Genomic DNA, 17,862 nt, shown 5'->3' on the forward strand with positions numbered 1-17,862 from the left:
GTGTTCCACTGGTGTATTAGCTCTGAGTTGGGCGGCCATTGTATCCAATATACTGCAGGCTGAACATGAGTAGTTGGTTTTTCAAATTCCTTTAGCCCTTGGACTGTCATCATGCTTGAAACACTGTCTTTTAAGTCCAATTTGAGACCTGTGTGGGTGCAGGTAATAGTTGCCTTTAGTGGGCACTCGTCCCAATAGGTTGACAGGGGTGTTTTCTGAATAGAGTAGGGGTGCCGTTATTGATTTTCCTGATACTATCATATGCACCGGTCGTGTTAGGGGAATTATTTGGGTTGTCCCAGAGAAGCCTACAGTTTGGATGGATTGTCCTGAGAGGGGAAGTGAGGAACCTTCGCTGCCTATACAGGAGTATGTGGCTCCTGTGTCCACCATAAAGGTGTATTTTCGACTCTGTATTTCAACGGCAATAGTGGGTTCTTCTTGTGGTTGTGTTGAGATGACCGGTGTCATGTGTGTCCCCTCTGGCTTCTCTAGGCGCCCCTATTGCCAATCTTTGGCTGGCCCCACCCATGGATTGGTGGGGCAGTCCCTTCGGCGGTGTCCTTTCTGGTCGCACCCCCAACACAACATTTCTTCATCTTGGTTTGAGTTGGACTGGTTTTGGGACTGTGTTTGTCTGTTCATCTGTGGATTTTGTCCTCTTCCTCTCCCTGGGCAAGAGTTTCCTCTCCTTGACCTCGGCTGTCCTCTATAGGGGGGCCCTTGATTTACCTGAGGCTGGTTAACATGCACATGAATAGGTGGTAGGGAAGCAGGTGGCGTCACGGGTGTGACTTCAGGCTGTGCTTGGGGCTGTTTGGGTGTCTGGGGTGTTGCAGACTGTGGAGCTAGAGGTTGTTCCACTGCCACTACTGGAGCCTGTATTTTTGTTTTTTCCTTTTTTTGTTTGGAGTGTAAATCATTCAATTGGAGCTGGGTGAGCTTACTAGCCAGGTTTTTATTTACCTCTGCTTCTTTCTGTTTTTCTTTTCTCACATTTTCCACATGATGTACAAGATGTTCAGAAAACAGAGGCCAGTCCATTTTCATCAGCCCTACTACATTATCCAAGCGCTTTTGCACTTCTTGAGGCATGGCTTTCTTTGCCATGACCTTGAACAGGCTTTCGGTTGTGCTGTTCTCGTTCCATGCTCCACCAGTTTCCTCCCTCCATTTATTTTGAAAAGACCTTAGGAATTTTGCAGGACACTCTTCATCCCTTAGCCTTTCTCGCTCCAATTTAGATGGGTCCATCTTTTCAGGGTATTGTTTCCTCAGCTGGGCCCATATTCGGATCGTGGCTGTTTCCTAGCAGCACCGCCGGCATGTGTGCTCCCTTAAAAACTTCTTCTGTAGCAGCAGTTCCTGCCATGTGCATGAGCAATGCTTTGATGTCACCCAAAGCCAAGGTGACTCCTGCTGTGCTTTCTTCTAATGCTGTGATCCACTTATTAGCTCCCTCATTCAAGTCTGGCAGTCTTCCTGCTAGACCAATCATGTCACAGAAGGACCACGGAGTATATTGAGGAATCTGGTTTCGGCCCTTGGTCACTAATGGCATCTGGCGAAGGGGTGTCTGTTGAGCGTTTGGTCCTGTAGTTTTTCCATTTCGGAGTTGCATATCTAGGGGGCTGAAAGAGGCTTCTGGCCTGGTTGTCCATTCTGCCAATTCTATTGATTCCCCTTGTAATACTTTTGAATGTCTTTGCATCTCTTCCAGTTGTTCCATCTCCTCCAGATGTTCCAGCACCAACCATCTTTTCTCCAAATTTTTTAGCATTTCTCGTTCTCTCTGCTCTTTCAGCGGACGCTCCTCTAGACGTTCTTTTGCTCTCATAAACTCCTCATGTAGTATTGCTCGGCGTCTTTTTCCCTCCACTTCATCTTCTACTGTGTGAGATTCTCTTGGTGGTGGGAGCTGAGTCCCCTCACATCTTGGGAGGGAATGAGCGCGGGGTGTCATTATATCGCCAGTTCGGTATCGTCGTTCTGTATACTGTGACCCCTTCTGGCTGCATCCCTCCTTTTTCTGGCTCTGCACAGGTAAGGCATGTCGTCTCTCTGATCCACAGGCTGTCATTTCCTTGTCGTTATATGTTGTTTTGGCTTTGTTTGGATCTAATTTGTCCACCTGGGAGCGTGTCTTCTGTCCATAAGCCTCACAGGCATCAAGATATGCTGTCCTGGCTTTATCTGTATTTAATTCATCCTCCAGGGAGCGTGTAGTTTGCCTGTAAGTCTCATAGGCGTCATCGGACCGCACACCTCCTCTTTCTTCCTCACAGAGAGGGGAGGCAGCTGATACCCTTGATGACTCATTGCGTGCCGGAAGATCTTGTGTGTCCCAGTTCAATGTGAATCGTCCGGTGATTTCTCCCTCTGCTATAGCTTCTCGTCCCACCAGTGGGCACTGTTTTACTCGTACAGCCTCTTGCTGGGGGGAATATGGAGGTGGCTGGCTTGTTTCCATCGGAGCTGAGGGGGTAATTTGCTGCTCTGCCTTCTTTTTCTTGCTCTTTAAAGCGGGCATTTGTTTTATGTCCAATATATGTTGCTTAGCAGTGTCTCTAAACCATCTGAGCACTTCACGTTCTCTGGCGCGCTTTCCTTCCCTGCTATTGCTGGTTTCTTTTGCCTTGTAGTGTTTGATGTTAGCCTCTACTTCTTTACAGCAGGCCACGTCGAAAGTCCCCTTCTCAGGCCACTGAAGGATGCCTGTTGTTCGCTTATGCCACGTCTTCATACAATGTCTTATTTGTTTGACCTGATCTGGATGCTGTCTTATTACTAACTCGACTGGGGTTAGCAGCCCTTCCTGTTTTGTTATTTTAGCTCCCATCACTCCTTGTTTAGCACTGTCTTCTTTTCTGGTGATTTCCGGCTGTCCGTCTTCCCTTGTTAGTATTAAAACTAATATTTTGCCTACTGTAGTAGCCTGTTTTAACCTTGGTACTAACTCTGGGTTGTACTTTAAGAACTCACTCCCGTCTTCGGCTCGGGTTTTTTCGAGATACCCAAATTTACCTGTCTCCCACTCTACGTTCCTGGGAACAATCCAAATCTGCAGCCGCGGATCTACTGCCCCTCTATGTCTCCCTGCGATTGCTAGATTTTCAGGGATTCCTAAAAAAGGGCGCAAAGGAAGAATAGCTACACCTTTAGGGTACAGACAAAGATTTTCCAATATAGCAGCTAGGGTGAATGGCACCCATAAACTGCGTATCACGTCTTCCCAAGGTACTGCTGGGAATTCTTCTTTTGTTTGATTCAAATTTATGATCTTTGTCAGTTGCCACAATTTCTGGTTAATTTCTTGTTCACTCTGCCAGTGTTCCACGCCGTCCTCGTCAAAATATGTGTGTTCCAGCCAAAAATGTGTTTTTATGCCTTTAGTTTCCACATTTCCCTTATTCAAAAAATGACTGGGGGCCTGTATTTCATTATCACTATCACTTTCTTCTCTCTGTTGAGCCATTCACTATTTTTACACTCTATTCTATTTGTTTAGTATTATTCTTGAGTTTGTGTATGTTCATACACTTTTTCTGCACCTGAGTATGTGGGAATGTGTGTATATGTTTGACACGATCATCCACTTTTTCCTGCACTTGTGTATGTGGGAATATGTGTGTGTGTGCGTGAGTGTGAGTGCGTGTAGGTGTGCGTGTGTATGTGTGTGTATGTGTGTGTGTATGTGTGTAAGCGTATGTGTGTGTGTGTATGTGTTTATGTGTGTGTATGTGTGTAAGCGTATGTGTGTGTGTGTATGTGCTCTGCACTCCTTATCTACACCTGCTCTGGCTTCGCGCCCAGACTCATGCACAGGCTTCTTGCTCTTCTCTCTCCTTTTTTCTCTCCAAGCTTATACACTAGAAAGGGGCCTTTTATTACCTTTCATACATGTATATATATTTATGTACACTACTTCATACTAACTTTAACAGAATTATCACCTCTTCTAGGTGATATAAAAGATAAGCCTTTATCCTGAGGCTTAAAAATTAGCTCGTTTTACCCTTAAAACGCTAATTTCTGTTTCTCAAGATATATTTTGTTCACCCATGCAGACCCCCCACACTTTGGGAGCGGTATCGTGAACTTTAAGGTACGCCCTTATCCTAGAGGCATAAAAATTAGCTCGTTTTACCCTCAAAACGCTAATTTCTGTTTCTCGAGATATATTTTGTTCACCCATGCAGACCCCCCACTCTTTGGGAGCGGTATCGTGAACTTTAAGGTACGCCCTTATCCTAGAGGCATAAAAATTAGCTCGTTTTACCCTCAAAACGCTAATTTCTGTTTCTCGAGATATATTTTGTTCACCCATGCAGACCCCCCACTCTTTGGGAGCGGTATCGTGAACTTTAAGGTACGCCCTTATCCTAGAGGCGTAAAAATTAGCTCGTTTTACCCTCAAAACGCTAATTTCTGTTTCTCGAGATATATTTTGTTCACCCATGCAGACCCCCCACTCTTTGGGAGCGGTATCGTGAACTTTAAGGTACGCCTTTATCCTGAGGCAACCTTTGACCTTTAACTCTAAGCGCTTACAAAAACTCACACTTATGTTTGTTTTGATTAGGTATGGCAGTCTAATTTAAGAAAACCTCAACCTTTGATCTGTTGGGCTGATTGGCATGGAATTTCACTCTACCAGATTCAACTTAATGAATGTTCCAGGATGAAGATAACATGCCGCACAACCCAACGCTCAAAAAAAAAAAAAATTATTTATTTATTTATCACCCGTCATTTATCACCCGTCGGTGAGTCACATCGCACTCCAGTCAGCCAGATCCAATTTAATGGATGGTCCAGGATGGAAATGCGATGCAACCCCCAACTTGGCGCCTTTTTCTTCTTTTTTTTTTTTTTTTTTTTTTTTTCAAGCATCGGGTATCAGGGAAATACTGCTCTGATCTTTCTAGCTATCCCTGGTTTATTGCCAACCTAATCAACCCTCCCGCAAAAACCACAGTTGCTAACATCCAAACAACTATACATACATTAAATATGATCTCATCACATTCATTCTTTTCCGCACCATGGTTTTGCTGAGGCATAGCAAACACAAACATCAAAAGACAGACAAAACACTTAACACATATTACACCAGCTACTTGGCCTCTTATAATTTGCTTAAATTTAGACAGGTTAGGTTCAGAGGAATAGATCATTTACCTGGGCGGATCACATCTCCCACACAGACACCACTATTAATTGGCAGATATAAAAAAGGCTCTGCTTACCTCAAGAATTTGGTGGCCCGTGGGTCTTTAGGGGGGTGAGAGTGCCGCCCCGGCGAAGGATCCAACTTCCTACTGGCTGGGACTCGCCATTTGTTGTGTCGAATTGTTGCAGAAAAATGTATCAGAGCAAAAAAACTCTCTCTTAATAAAAAGGGAGTCAGAGGTCCAAGCAGCAAAGTGTTCTTTAATGCCGGCAAAAAAGGGGAACGAGTAGCACTTTTTACAAAGTATCAAATCGCTCCAAAGGTTTTTCTCTGGGGCATTGTTTTTATGTCCTTGGGTCAGCTTAGGCCACACCTTATCATCCAGCCTCCCTAATTTTTGACCAATCATTATGTTACTTTTATCTCTGTCACTTGTTGTTGGTCAAAACTCTTCAAACCAGGTTTTTGAGCTGTTTCAGGATATGTACTGGCATAATTCTTCCTGATTATATCCAATTTTTATATATAAGTATTGGGAATCATTTTACACCATTATTGCCCAGTTGTCTTCTGGCCTTTTATTTTTATAAGTTATTCTAGTCATTTTACACCCTTATTTCTTGATCTCCTCCAGAGGGTATTTTTTTAAAAGGTGAAGACTTTAATGCAGACCCCAGCAAAGTGACATGTAATACAAACACACTCAAATTTCTCCAGTGTATGATTATGATTCTTCTACTGTGCCTCTATATGTACAGTGTGATTAAATATGGTTCATGAGGTTATAACTACACCAATACAAATTGTATCCCACTAGCCCTTATTGCTTATAAACTTGTAAAATCAATCTGCATAGCTTAATATTGTCTTTAAGCACACCAATGACTTCTAATGAAACTACACCACACAGTAACAAAAATTTAACACCAAAGACCACAACATCCGCACTATTAAATTATTTTATCCCCATTCAAGTTTGGAAGTAAGCTGGTGGAAGTCTCTGGAGCGTAGACCACTGTAATTATTGGTAATGCTGGAACAAAAAAACAGCTTCCTAACAAACCACAACAGAAGCAGATCAGAAAACAAGGAGGCTTCATACTAAAATATGAGTGAATATACTTATCAAAAAGAGGGAATCAGAAATAAGGCTTCTCTCTAATATAAGCTTGCTTCCTTAAAGGCCTGATATCCTTTGCAGTTGAGGTAAATAAAGGCCCGGGGCAATAATAGAGGAAACGCAGTATACATGTACAGGCTCCTGGTTTCACTCACACTCCAACCACATACATCAGTGCTCTTCATTTTTTCGTGAATTTGTCACCAAAACAACCAACATGTCCTGCATCGATGAAGTATTTTCCTATTAAATCCTTGTCTGGGATGCATCAGGACACTTTAGCATTTACACTACAAAAGATATGTGGTCAAATGCATCCCAGACCACCTCAGCAAGTGGTTTGACTAATCAGATCATAATGTGTCTTGGTGGTCATTAACACATATTTAAAACTTGGTATTTTAATGTGTTGCATATATATATGCAACACATTAAAATATTATTACATTACATTTATTATTTATGTTATTTATTACATTATATATATATATATATACACATATATATATAGGTGGGACTGGTCTGGGGACCTGCGATGTAGGCGGTACCGCTCAAGAGGTTGACCAAATGCCAGGACTGATGGGCGGAGTTGCTCTGGAGGTTGACTGGAGGCCAGCAGCTGGAGTCCAGGAACAGAGACTGGCGGCTGGAGGACAGACAGGTGGAATCAGGGAAACAGGAGGCTGCTGAAGCACAGCCACAGGAGACTACTGCAGCTCAGCAGGAACACGGGACTGCTGCAGCTTAGCAGAGACAGGGCATTGCTGCAGCTCAGTGCAAACAGGAGACAATTGCAGATCAGCAGGAACAGGGGACTGCTGCAGCTCAGGAACAGGGGACTGCTGCAGCTCAGGATCAGCGGATTGCTGCAGGAACAGAACAGGCTGGGTGTCAGGAGTGGTGCTGGGCAGCAAAGAGCTCTTGAGTGCTGAGAGAGCCATGGAGATCACACCTCCTTTTGGAGACTCCACAGACTCCACAACACCGCATGAAAATGACAAGGTGAGTGCCTTCAAAGGTTTAGGGAATGAGGGATCAGGACAGCGGGCTAACAGGCTCAGGACAGGCAGGTAGTGGGCTAGCCAGCTCAGGACAGGCAGGTTGCAAGCTCACAAACCTGAGCCTAATTGACTGGAGCACTGGCAGATTGCGAGTAGCCCAGGTGCAGCCTGAAGGCTAGCAGACCAGTATGCAGGCTGGGGTGCAGCCCAAGATTCAGGCCAGAGTGCAGGCTGGATGTGGGCTGAGGTGCAGGCTAAAGTGCAGAAGAAGCTGGAGTGACAGGCTTGGGAGAAACAGGGCAGCTTAGTTGCTGAAGGGGCTAACAGGCTTGGAGGTTGGATGGCTATTGTTTTGCTGCTAGATGGAGGAGTTGGGAGACTCTGGGGAAACACAGGAGGCTGGAATGGTGGGCCTGGGAGGAACAGGGTCAAAAGTGACTTTCCACCCAGGGCCATCTCAGGATCCATCTTCCAGATAGCAGTAAGGAGCCTAAAACACTCTGGCTCCGTATCAAAGGTCATGTCACTTGGGACACCAAAAGCCTCCCAGGTACTCGGCAGTCTGAGCAGGTGAATGTCTGCTAGGTTTATGTTTTTGGCCAGATCATACTGTTAAGTTGGAGAGGGCAGGGGAATCCAGGTGCGGGCGCAAATGGGGAGACTGGAATAAGGTAAACTGATATTTATTGCAGAGCATGTGGACGATGGGCTGCAGGCGAGGGGAAGTTTGAGCTGGTTGCTAAGAGCCAGGAACTGAGACTGGGGCACAGGCAGTTAGGGGCCAAGAAAGCAGGTCCAGAGAGGGATCCAAGGATACTGAGTATACAGGGTTCTAGGGCAGAGCAGCAGGGCTGATGGCAGAACAGCAAGGCAGACCAGATGAGGGGCGGGAAACAGGGACTGGAGTCAGAGCAGGTGGGCAGCAGAGTCTACAATATGGCAGCATGGAAGTGGCAGAGCTGAGTCTTTTGGGAGGCTTGTTTATGGTGATGAGGTGCAGCTGGTGTGGCTCCACCCTGACTTCAGCACACCTGCCTCCACTCATACAATCACTCATACACATACACACACAGCACTTGTGGTGCAAAGTGGACTGAGGTGGGCTTTTGAACTCTTTACACATATGGATGCACAAACACCATTTTGAAGACTCTACAGACACCCACCTACGTGGTGACTTGACATCTCCCACAGTTGAATATCCATATTAAGATTACCCTAGAGTTTTTGTTTCAAGGAAACTACAGTCCCTAGTATATAGTCAAGTTCAGTGATCAGATTATTTTTACTTGTAATGGGCTTAAGAAATTATGTCAGGTTTTTTTGTTTGTTTTGTTAGGATTGCTAATGTGTCTGATATATACAGTATTGTGCCAAAGTTTTAGGCACCCTAGATATTTAGATTCTTATCCATTATGCAATACCATCAGGGAGCTGTCTGATCGGTCCCAAATTTATTCATGACATGACAATGACCCCAAGCATACAGCTAGAGTCATAAAGAATTATTTTCAGCAACAAGAAGAATGATGAGTCCTGCAACAGATGGTATGGTATGGCCCCCACAGAGCCCTGCTCTCAATATCATGGAGTCAATCTGGGATTACATGAAGAAGCACCTGAGATGGCCTAAATAATAAATCCCCAGAAGAACATTCTTTCTCCAGGATAGTTACAACAACCTACCTGCAAGTCACTATGAAAAACTGTGAGAACTGCTGCTGTTTTAAAGGCAAAGCTACTCACAGCAAATATTGATTTCATTTAGGTTTCTGCTGTTTACTCAACTTTGTAAGAAGTTAATTGATAAATTAAATCAATCAAAATCAGTTAATTGATAAATTAAATCAATTAATAGCAATATTTGTGTAAGCATTCTCACTTTACTTTGGGTGCCTAAAACTTTTGCACAATACTGTACATTTGAAAACTCTGTTGACCTTGTGAGTTACAGAATGATTTTTAGAGGACAGAATGTTGTACATGGTCCCTGCTACTTCCTTGATGAATGATCTTGATCTTGATCTTGATCATGATGAATAGTGCACATCACTTGTTGTCTTACCACATTTGCTCATAATAATTAATTGTATGGCAGCAAATGAAGTGTTGAAATAGTGAAAATGTTACAGAACCCAATGTAAAATACAATTACACCAATAATGAGATGTATGGCCAGAAGTGCATTTACATCTGTAAACTTCTGACCCTTGAGCCGCATCCCAACCTAAGCTCCTCTGGCAAGGGTCTCCTGGCTGTTCCTGTCCAGGCTAGTAAGTAGAGATGTAAAAGCCTTCACTGCAGATGCCCTATAGCTTTGGAAATCCAGGCTGCTGCTTTGGTGACAACATCCAAGTCCCAGGCTTGTTGTATAGATAGGCATTTCAATCAGGAGAGACTTCAATTTTTTGAAGTGAATATTATTTTATTGAACATGCATGATAGTCTTTTAGGCAATTAGACCCTATTGTGACGTCATCATATATAAAAGGGAAAAGTGAAAGTGAGAGTAGAATAGGATATCCCCCGATGGAGTCTAGACACTGGTGGTGGTGATGAATAAAGAGGACACTGACATCTTGTTGGTGGAAGAGGAGTGGGCTTCTGGTGATCTTGGACCCGGCGCTGAAGTGATAAAGTGGAGAAGAATGGGAGGAGATCTTGGATGATGAGAAGAGGAGCGAGCTTATGGATCTCATGCATGGAGGTACATGGGGTGGAGGAGGGTTGCATGATTACACTGAAATGACAGCTGACAGCAACAGAGAAGAGAACAGATTTAAAGTTTGACATTTAAGATGTGATTGGGAGATAGAGATCGTGGTGGAATCTGATTTGATAAGTAAGAGTGACGCCCCTAATCAGCTGATACGAGAGCAGGAGAAATGGAGAGAGAGAGAGAGAGAGAGAGGGGAATGACAATGAGTGAATGAGTGACAGATAGTCTTCCCGTTTGAAGTTACACTAAGCTCCATTTTCATGTTCACAGTTTACAGCCTTTTATTTTCTAGTTTATGTTTTTATGTTTCCTTGAATTTTTTCATTTAGTTTTATTTTTCTGAGTGTTTTTTTTTGTTGTTTTCTGTATTTTAAATTTACATATTCTTATCTTTGTTTTTGCTCAGTTAAGCATTATGTAACTCAGTTAAGCATTATGTAAAGGCAGGTTGGAAGACGCTGAAGTCTGACTGAAAAGTGATGGAAAAGCCAAAGACTTATGTCAGCTCTGTCCAACTTATTTAATCACCAGGAGTGCTTGGGGAAGACAGACTTTGATTAAGACCACCTCACCGATCAATAACGTCCTTGAACTTGCATAAGTCACCATTGGCCACTCTCATTATTACTGATAACTGCGCCCAACACACACACACATACGCACACGCACACACACACACACACACACACACACACACAGGCACGCTTGATTCACACACAGTCCCAGCTCACCTGAATGATTTTCCCATTGACAGATAGATTGTTTTGACCCCAGCCTTCAGGGTAAACACAAGTTTAAGGAGTGATTCCGAATAAAAATGGAGACAGCTTTTTTGGGACTGTTTTACTCCAATCGACTTTCCTGAACTAACTTCAATGATTTGTTCTGCTAAACTCTTAGACGCAATCCCAACTATGTTGCTTAAGGAAGCCATACCCTTAGTTAGCGCTTCTTTACTAGATATGATCAATCTGTCTTTAGTAACAGGCTATGTACCACAGTCCTTTAAAGTAGCTGTAATTAAACCTCTTCTTAAGAAGCCTTCTCTTGATTCTCTTGATTCAGGCATTTTAGCCAACTAAAAAAAAAACACACATCACATCCAATCCCTCTTTTTGTCATTGTTTTGGATGTAAAGCTTGAGGGAAACATTTACATGATCAGCTTACCGACATACATCCTTCTCACTCCCAACTGGAAAGAAGAATTCAAATTCATTCAATGTCTGTTACAATAAAAATATCTTTTTTTGTTGTTGTTGTTTTTGCTATAGGCCTAGACTGCCGGGGAACTTCCCATGATGCATTGAGCTCCTCTCTCCTCCTCCTCTCCATCTGTATGCATTCATGTACCATCAATGCATGTTACTAACGTGGCTTCTTCTGTGGAGTTTTTTGTGCTTTCTCGTCTCGCAGTAAACCCTGGGTTGCAGGCCGAGCCTTCACGGTCCTTCGCAGTCCTGTTGGTGTCCTTCAACGGCTATTGCTGCTGTTATTGTTATTGTTATGATTGTTGTTATTCTGCCCCTCCCTCCCCCTCTCCCTCCCACCTCTTTCTTTCTCTCTCAACCCAACCGGTCAAGGCAGATGGCCACTCACCAAGAGCCGGGTTCTGCTTGAGGTTTCTACCAGTTAAAGGGGAGTTTTTCCTTACTGCTGTCGCCAAGTGTCCACCTATGAAAAGCAACAGCAACATAGCTGTGACATTGCACAGGAAGAGGAGTGGGAGGTTCTTTTTCATTAGTCTGACCCAACTAAAATGACTTGACCTCCATATAAAGAGTTGCAGATGAAACAGAGGTTAGGGTCAGGTACAGTGTGCGGTGCTCTTATTCTTTGGCCACCTGTCCCAGATGTGCATCCTAAAACAAATAAGAAATTACTTTCATTGATTGAATGCAGATTGAATGAGTCCCCTGGCAAAAAAATGCTGTGTGCTGTCAGAGGTGGCTCACCCTCATCATTGGTTAACACTGGCTGACAGATTCAATCTGTTTCAGCCTGCCACCTGGGTTACATGTGTCACTCAAACAGGAGCTCACACAGACTAAAGCCAAGAATAAACTGGCAACACAGCAGCAAGACACATGCTCTCTCTCTCTGTCTCATTTTGTCTCTCTCCGTCTCTCTCACATATACACACACACACACACACACACACACACACACACACACACTCACAAACAACCTGGCAGTAGCTGCTCTGTTGAAAGAAACATGTAATGTAAAGTGGGTGTAATCATTAACTTAACATGTATGCACGCACAAACACCATTTTGAAGACTCTAAAGACATCTCCCACAGTTAAATATCCATGTTTAGATTACCCAAAACTGTTTTGGTTCAAGGAAATTACTAGTATATTGTCAAATTCAGTGATTAGATTATTTTTTTACATGCAGCGGGCTTAAAGGTCCAGTGTGTAGTATGTGTGGTATTTAGTGACCTCTAACGGTGAGGTTCTAGATTGAAGCACTCCGCCGCTCACCCCTCTCTTTCTTAAGACTTTGGAGAAGTTCCAGAAGCTACGGTGGCCTTCAAGGACAATAAGCTATTTGCTGAAGATGGCATCATCGATGACGGCTTCCAGCGTTTCTGCCAAGTCAAGTGATGAGGTGAAGATGTAAATATTTACTTAGTCTATAATACAATAGGTTACAGCTCACAAGTTAGATAGCAATTATGAGTGTTTTATTGTTTTGGTAATGCAAGCTAACATTAGCAACGTAATGTTAAACAAAACTAATGATTATTTTATTCTAAAGTTAGGTATTATTGACAGCGAGATAGCGTTGGCAGGATAACGTTACATATTTTATTGTCTGTGTGCAGAGTCAAGTATTGGAGGTTAGAGGGAGAGGGCGAGGACGAGGTAGAGGTGCTGCTGTGGGCAGGGCCAAGTGAGGGAGGAGAGCAAATACTGTGCCTGTTATCCACCTAGCTGTTCTGTATAAAAGGTGGTGGTTGGGGGTGTGGGGGTCCCGCCAACAAGCCAGCTGCAGAGGTAGTCAGAGCGGATAGACAGCTGACGCTGTTCTGTATAGCCCATATTCAGACCAAATCCTGATGATGAGAGAAAGAAAGAATGTTTATTAATCTGATTCACCAGCTTTCTCTCTACCAGCACTCCCTCTCCTCATTCACCCTCTTGCTCACTCGACCACAGCTGTTCTCTCTCTTGCTGGTGCTCTCAGCTCTCTCTCTTTTTCTCTCATCTTTTTTAAAATGAGTCAGGAAGCCGACAGAAAAGTCTAACTCAACTTTTAATGTTATCAAGAGAAGAGAAATGTCCTCTCCTTGTCCTAGTAACATCTTTGTACTCCCTTGTGGCAGAGTTTACAGCTCTGATCAGTCTGATCTCCATCACACCTCTGAATCCGGAACATCGGCATGCGGAGGCGGCTTTATGCCAGCTTTGCGTGGTTCAGTGTAAAAAAGGAAAGGCTGCTCAATGGTGGATCCTCTTTATGGCTATAATGCGGGTTCTCTTTGTCAGCAACACTACTGAATGATTATATAAGTACTATATAAGAACAGTATCATGCAGCGATATTTTGACTTTTTTCAAATCATGTTATTGTTGTAGACATGTTTGGGAAACGCTGGACAGCCTACAATCCATATTCTGCACTACCATTACTATATTTCCAATATATTATCATATGTACATACTTATAACTTATAAAACCTGATGTTTTTTCCTGTGTTTTATTTTTTCAGAGTCTTTTAGAAGAGATGACCCTGGAGGAGCTCAGGCAGCTCACCAGCGAGCTCCTTCAGAGGCAGCCAGGGTTAATTTTTGATGCTTTGAGGATGCATCAGTGCAGGCATGATGTCCCTTTTGCTGAGTGCTAGGGGTACCAAGGTGTACTTGTGGTATCTGTAGGGACATGCCTACGGACCAGGAGAGGAAATGCTGTAGCCAAGACCCTGCAAATTGTGTGAGCCTAATACTGCACTTTTCCCAGTACTGCCTTGAAGAAGGCTTTTTACGCATTCACAGGCAGTACCGGGAGGACATTACGGTATTAGGCCAAACCAGGGAGCCTGGGGATGACAACCGGGAGTACTGTTATGCTGTCTATAGACATTTCTTCTATTGGCAGCATGGCTCTTGAGGCCAAGGAAACCGACTTGTCATCCCCAGTTGCTGTGTTTGGAGGATCAGGGACAAGTTCCCTGATCCCCAAGGACAGTACACTGGTTTCACACCTGGCCTCTGAGTTTCTTTCCAGGCCCTCTGGAATGTTCACACAGTACCTCAAGTACTCACACACCTGCCTGCTCATCATCAAGGCATCAAATCATCCCTTATTTATTTGTTACATTTTTGATATTTAATTTATTATTATACTTGTTCTATACATTTTCTGCAGATATTTTCTGGATAATTATCATATTTTTTGTTTATATATTCACATTTGTTCAATTTAAATTTGGAAGTTTACAAAATAAAAGATATTCATCAGATGTATGCGCTGTAATTATGGCAATGATATCCTTATACAAACTATGATAGTACTTCCCACAGTGTCAGTATATTGTCATTACCACTTTGGGTTATATTAATTTATATTTTCATTATAGGGGACAGCTGTATTTTACAAGTTTGAACCACTATATTTGTGTAAAAAACAACACTGAAAAAGAAAATGGTACTTTGACTCAGTGTCAAATACTATACAATAAAATGTGTGGATTATAAAGCAACATAAAACAGTCGTGAAGTTGGAATACTAATGAGCCTCAGAATAGGGCATTGTAGTACATGTTACGCTAACCACTTCAGGTTATGTAAACTGTAAGACAACACTACGAATAATGACATTTGTAATATAAATATCCTTTATTTAACAGAAACATCTACTATCTACTACATTTACTTCAGGCCTGCCAGGGCAGGAACAACACCCACGATTCACTGGTACTGCTGTTCCTCATCTGCTCCAGGAGCTGTGTGTAGAGCATGGAAAACTGGTTCTGTTGAAGACAGTGCCATTACACAATAAGTTAATTTATTATTTCATAATTTTTATACAGTTATACATGTGAAAATAATGCTATGTAACCAAGAGTAGGAGTTACAGGGTAAGTTAATATGCTACATAGGCAAACAAATGTCTATGACTTACCTAGACCTCTTCTGACTTGTGTCTGCAATATTTCTGATATGGCGGGTGCAGGTATGGGGGGCACCAAACCGAGCCATCTGGGGTCATCTGGTCGATGGCTCCTCCTTCAAGGCATTCCTGCTCCACTTGTGAGTCTCCCATTGCCAATCCTTGCTTGCTCTGGGATGGATGCATAGGTTTTTTCAGATTTCAAAGCGTATATGCTGTATCTTCTGGCATTTTTCTTGTACAGCCTTTTAAAACTGTAATTAAACAAATATAATCCACTCAATATCAGTTATTCATTATTTTAACTGGCAACCTTGAGTGAAGATGTAAATAAATAATCACTTGCATACAAAACATTGATTGTAGAAAATTGTGTGTGACAGTACGTGTGAAATTCACATCTCTTTTCCTTCAGCTGTTTTTGCTGTTGGCCTGTTCTGGTGGAAACTGTAGTCCAGAGCCGCAAGCAAAACTCAAGCCTTGTAAACAGGGGGACTGAAAGCATAGCATTTGCTGGCATACATCAGAATATGATTCTGGAATGCCTCTAGGTCTGCAGTTGATCTGATTGAAAAAATAACTAAATATATATATATATATATATATATATATATATATATATATAATAACAACAATCATAACAATAACAATAACAGCAGCAATAGCTGGGGAAGGACACCAACAGGACTGCAAAGGACTGTGAAGGCTTGGCCTGAAACCCGGGGTTTCCAGCTATTTTTTTGGCCAGGTTCTTGGCACCATGCCACATGTCCAGACTGTGATGAATTCTGAGGTCCTTGTATCTGCTTTTGTCTTGGTCTGTGAAGTGTGGAACAATGTAATTTTACTACAATATTTCAATAATCTTTTCACCACATGTATTCATACATTATATCAGATGAGTACTTATTCATAAGTGCTCCAATCTGGGCATGAGCATCTGTACAGATCTCCACTAGCTTTATCTGTGATGTCAGTTTGTCAACAGTCTGGATAAAACCCTCCTTCTCCATGATGACAGAGTTCCATGATGTCTGCTGCTTGTCTATGGTGGGAACATGAATTATCTCCTTAGTTTCATTCTCCATGGTGGTGTAGCTGCAGTACTGTGTGCAATGGCCTGGAGAGTCATTTCTTCCATTCGCTGATAAAAATAAAATCCAAAAATAAAAAAAAACATGGGTTAGCTTCTTACATACAGTCACACTGCTATTGCCTAACCTCTTCAATACTTATATTACATAGTAAACAAAAGTTTAAGCTACGCACCTAAGACCACAACATCTTTCCCTTGAAGGCAACTGAGGGCCTCAGCCCTCTTCTCTTCCCAGTAGTCCTTCACTTTGTCGACACAGTATGTGTCCTGAAGAAGGTGTTCTTGTTCCCCATTCCGATGTTCATAAATCTGAAGGAGGGCAACCTTTGCATAGTTGTTGCCAGACAACGAAATGTTAGTGGACAAGAGAAAATCTCCAGCTTGCATCCCAAAATTCATTATAGGCAGGGAATTCCACCTCCACGCTCTATGTCCATTAGGACAGATCTAAAAGTCAAATAAAAGTAATAATTGCATTTACCATGTACAGCACTGGCTTTTACAAGAAATTTGCCTTTTTATGCAACCATACAGTTATGTTATCTGTTATGATATGCCATGACTGTTAAGCTTACCCATACAATACTCAATGCTGTGCCCTAAGAAGTGATTTTGATCTCAAAGGGGGCAACGCAGTTGCACAACACATCAGTCTTCAAATGGCTTGAACATTATCCGCAGGCAGGGTCATAAGTGTAGCCAGTTGTCTCAAGCAGTCCTCATATACTATTGAAGCTCTGGCACCTATGATGTCATCTTCACAAAGGACACGCTGTGGGGCTGGGAAAACAGGTGCCTGATCACAGGGAGTAGGCTCATCCAGAGGATCTTCATGTGAAAGCTTGCAAAAAAACAGGCACCACACAAAAATAGCGAAGTAAAGAGTGATAACACACTGTATACTAGTTGGTGGAAGATATTCTTTATCAAAATTGTCAGCATTCTCTCCATCATCTTTTCAATGAAAGGGAGGGGAACCTTCATCTACCCAATCAATTCTGTAAAGTACATATTCACAAAACAATTACTTCTATAAAGAAAAGACTAAATAGTAATAAATGTCATTAGTATGTACTACTTACAAACGGTCGTTGAAAGCATTTTCCTCCATGTCCTCCTCAACAATGCTCCTGTCATGTAAGCTGTAGAAATAAAATCATTAAAAATATATAAATTATGAATATATGAAAATACAAGACATGTAGTGCAAAAAATCTATGACAGCTGAACTGTTACCTTTGTTCAAGGACCTGCATTTCTGTAGCTTCTGCAATGACATCCAGATGCTCATCTCTGTAAAAAATAAACAGAGCATGTTCTATACATCACACACATGGAGACATAACAGTAAACATAAACTTAGAAAAAACAATTAATCAGAAACTTTTTGTTTGTAATAAAACATATTTGGACAGCACAAATATTTCAATATGATTACTTGCCTGTCTGTCCCACTAGAAAGACCAATACTAGACACTGCTGGAGTTGTGCTATGTTTTCCCTTCATGGGAGTCGATGCTGTGGGACCTTTCTCATGGAGAAACAACAGCAACAGCAAGAAAATAAGTGCTACATGACCAGTGACATACCACTGTAATGCATTATGTTACGTCCTAAGATGCTGGGAGCCTTGG

The 17,862-nt window shown here is 42.4% G+C and overlaps 1 long non-coding RNA gene across 2 annotated transcripts; it reads right to left on the reverse strand.

Moving 5' to 3' along the window:
* Positions 1-15,788: 15,788 nt before the first annotated feature.
* Positions 15,789-17,527, reverse strand: LOC121893574. Of its 2 annotated transcripts, none has more exons than XR_006095321.1 (5): positions 17,465-17,527; positions 17,311-17,370; positions 16,804-17,069; positions 16,402-16,552; positions 15,789-16,276 (listed from the first exon to the last, which is right to left on the reverse strand). It is a non-coding gene; the product is annotated as an uncharacterized LOC121893574 (long non-coding RNA). The 2 variants fall into 2 exon arrangements; XR_006095320.1 differs by having other exon boundaries at positions 16,402-16,675.
* Positions 17,528-17,862: the final 335 nt, after the last annotated feature.

This window comes from Thunnus maccoyii, unplaced genomic scaffold (genome assembly GCF_910596095.1).
Source record: "Thunnus maccoyii unplaced genomic scaffold, fThuMac1.1, whole genome shotgun sequence".
Classification (NCBI taxonomy): domain Eukaryota; kingdom Metazoa; phylum Chordata; class Actinopteri; order Scombriformes; family Scombridae; genus Thunnus; species Thunnus maccoyii.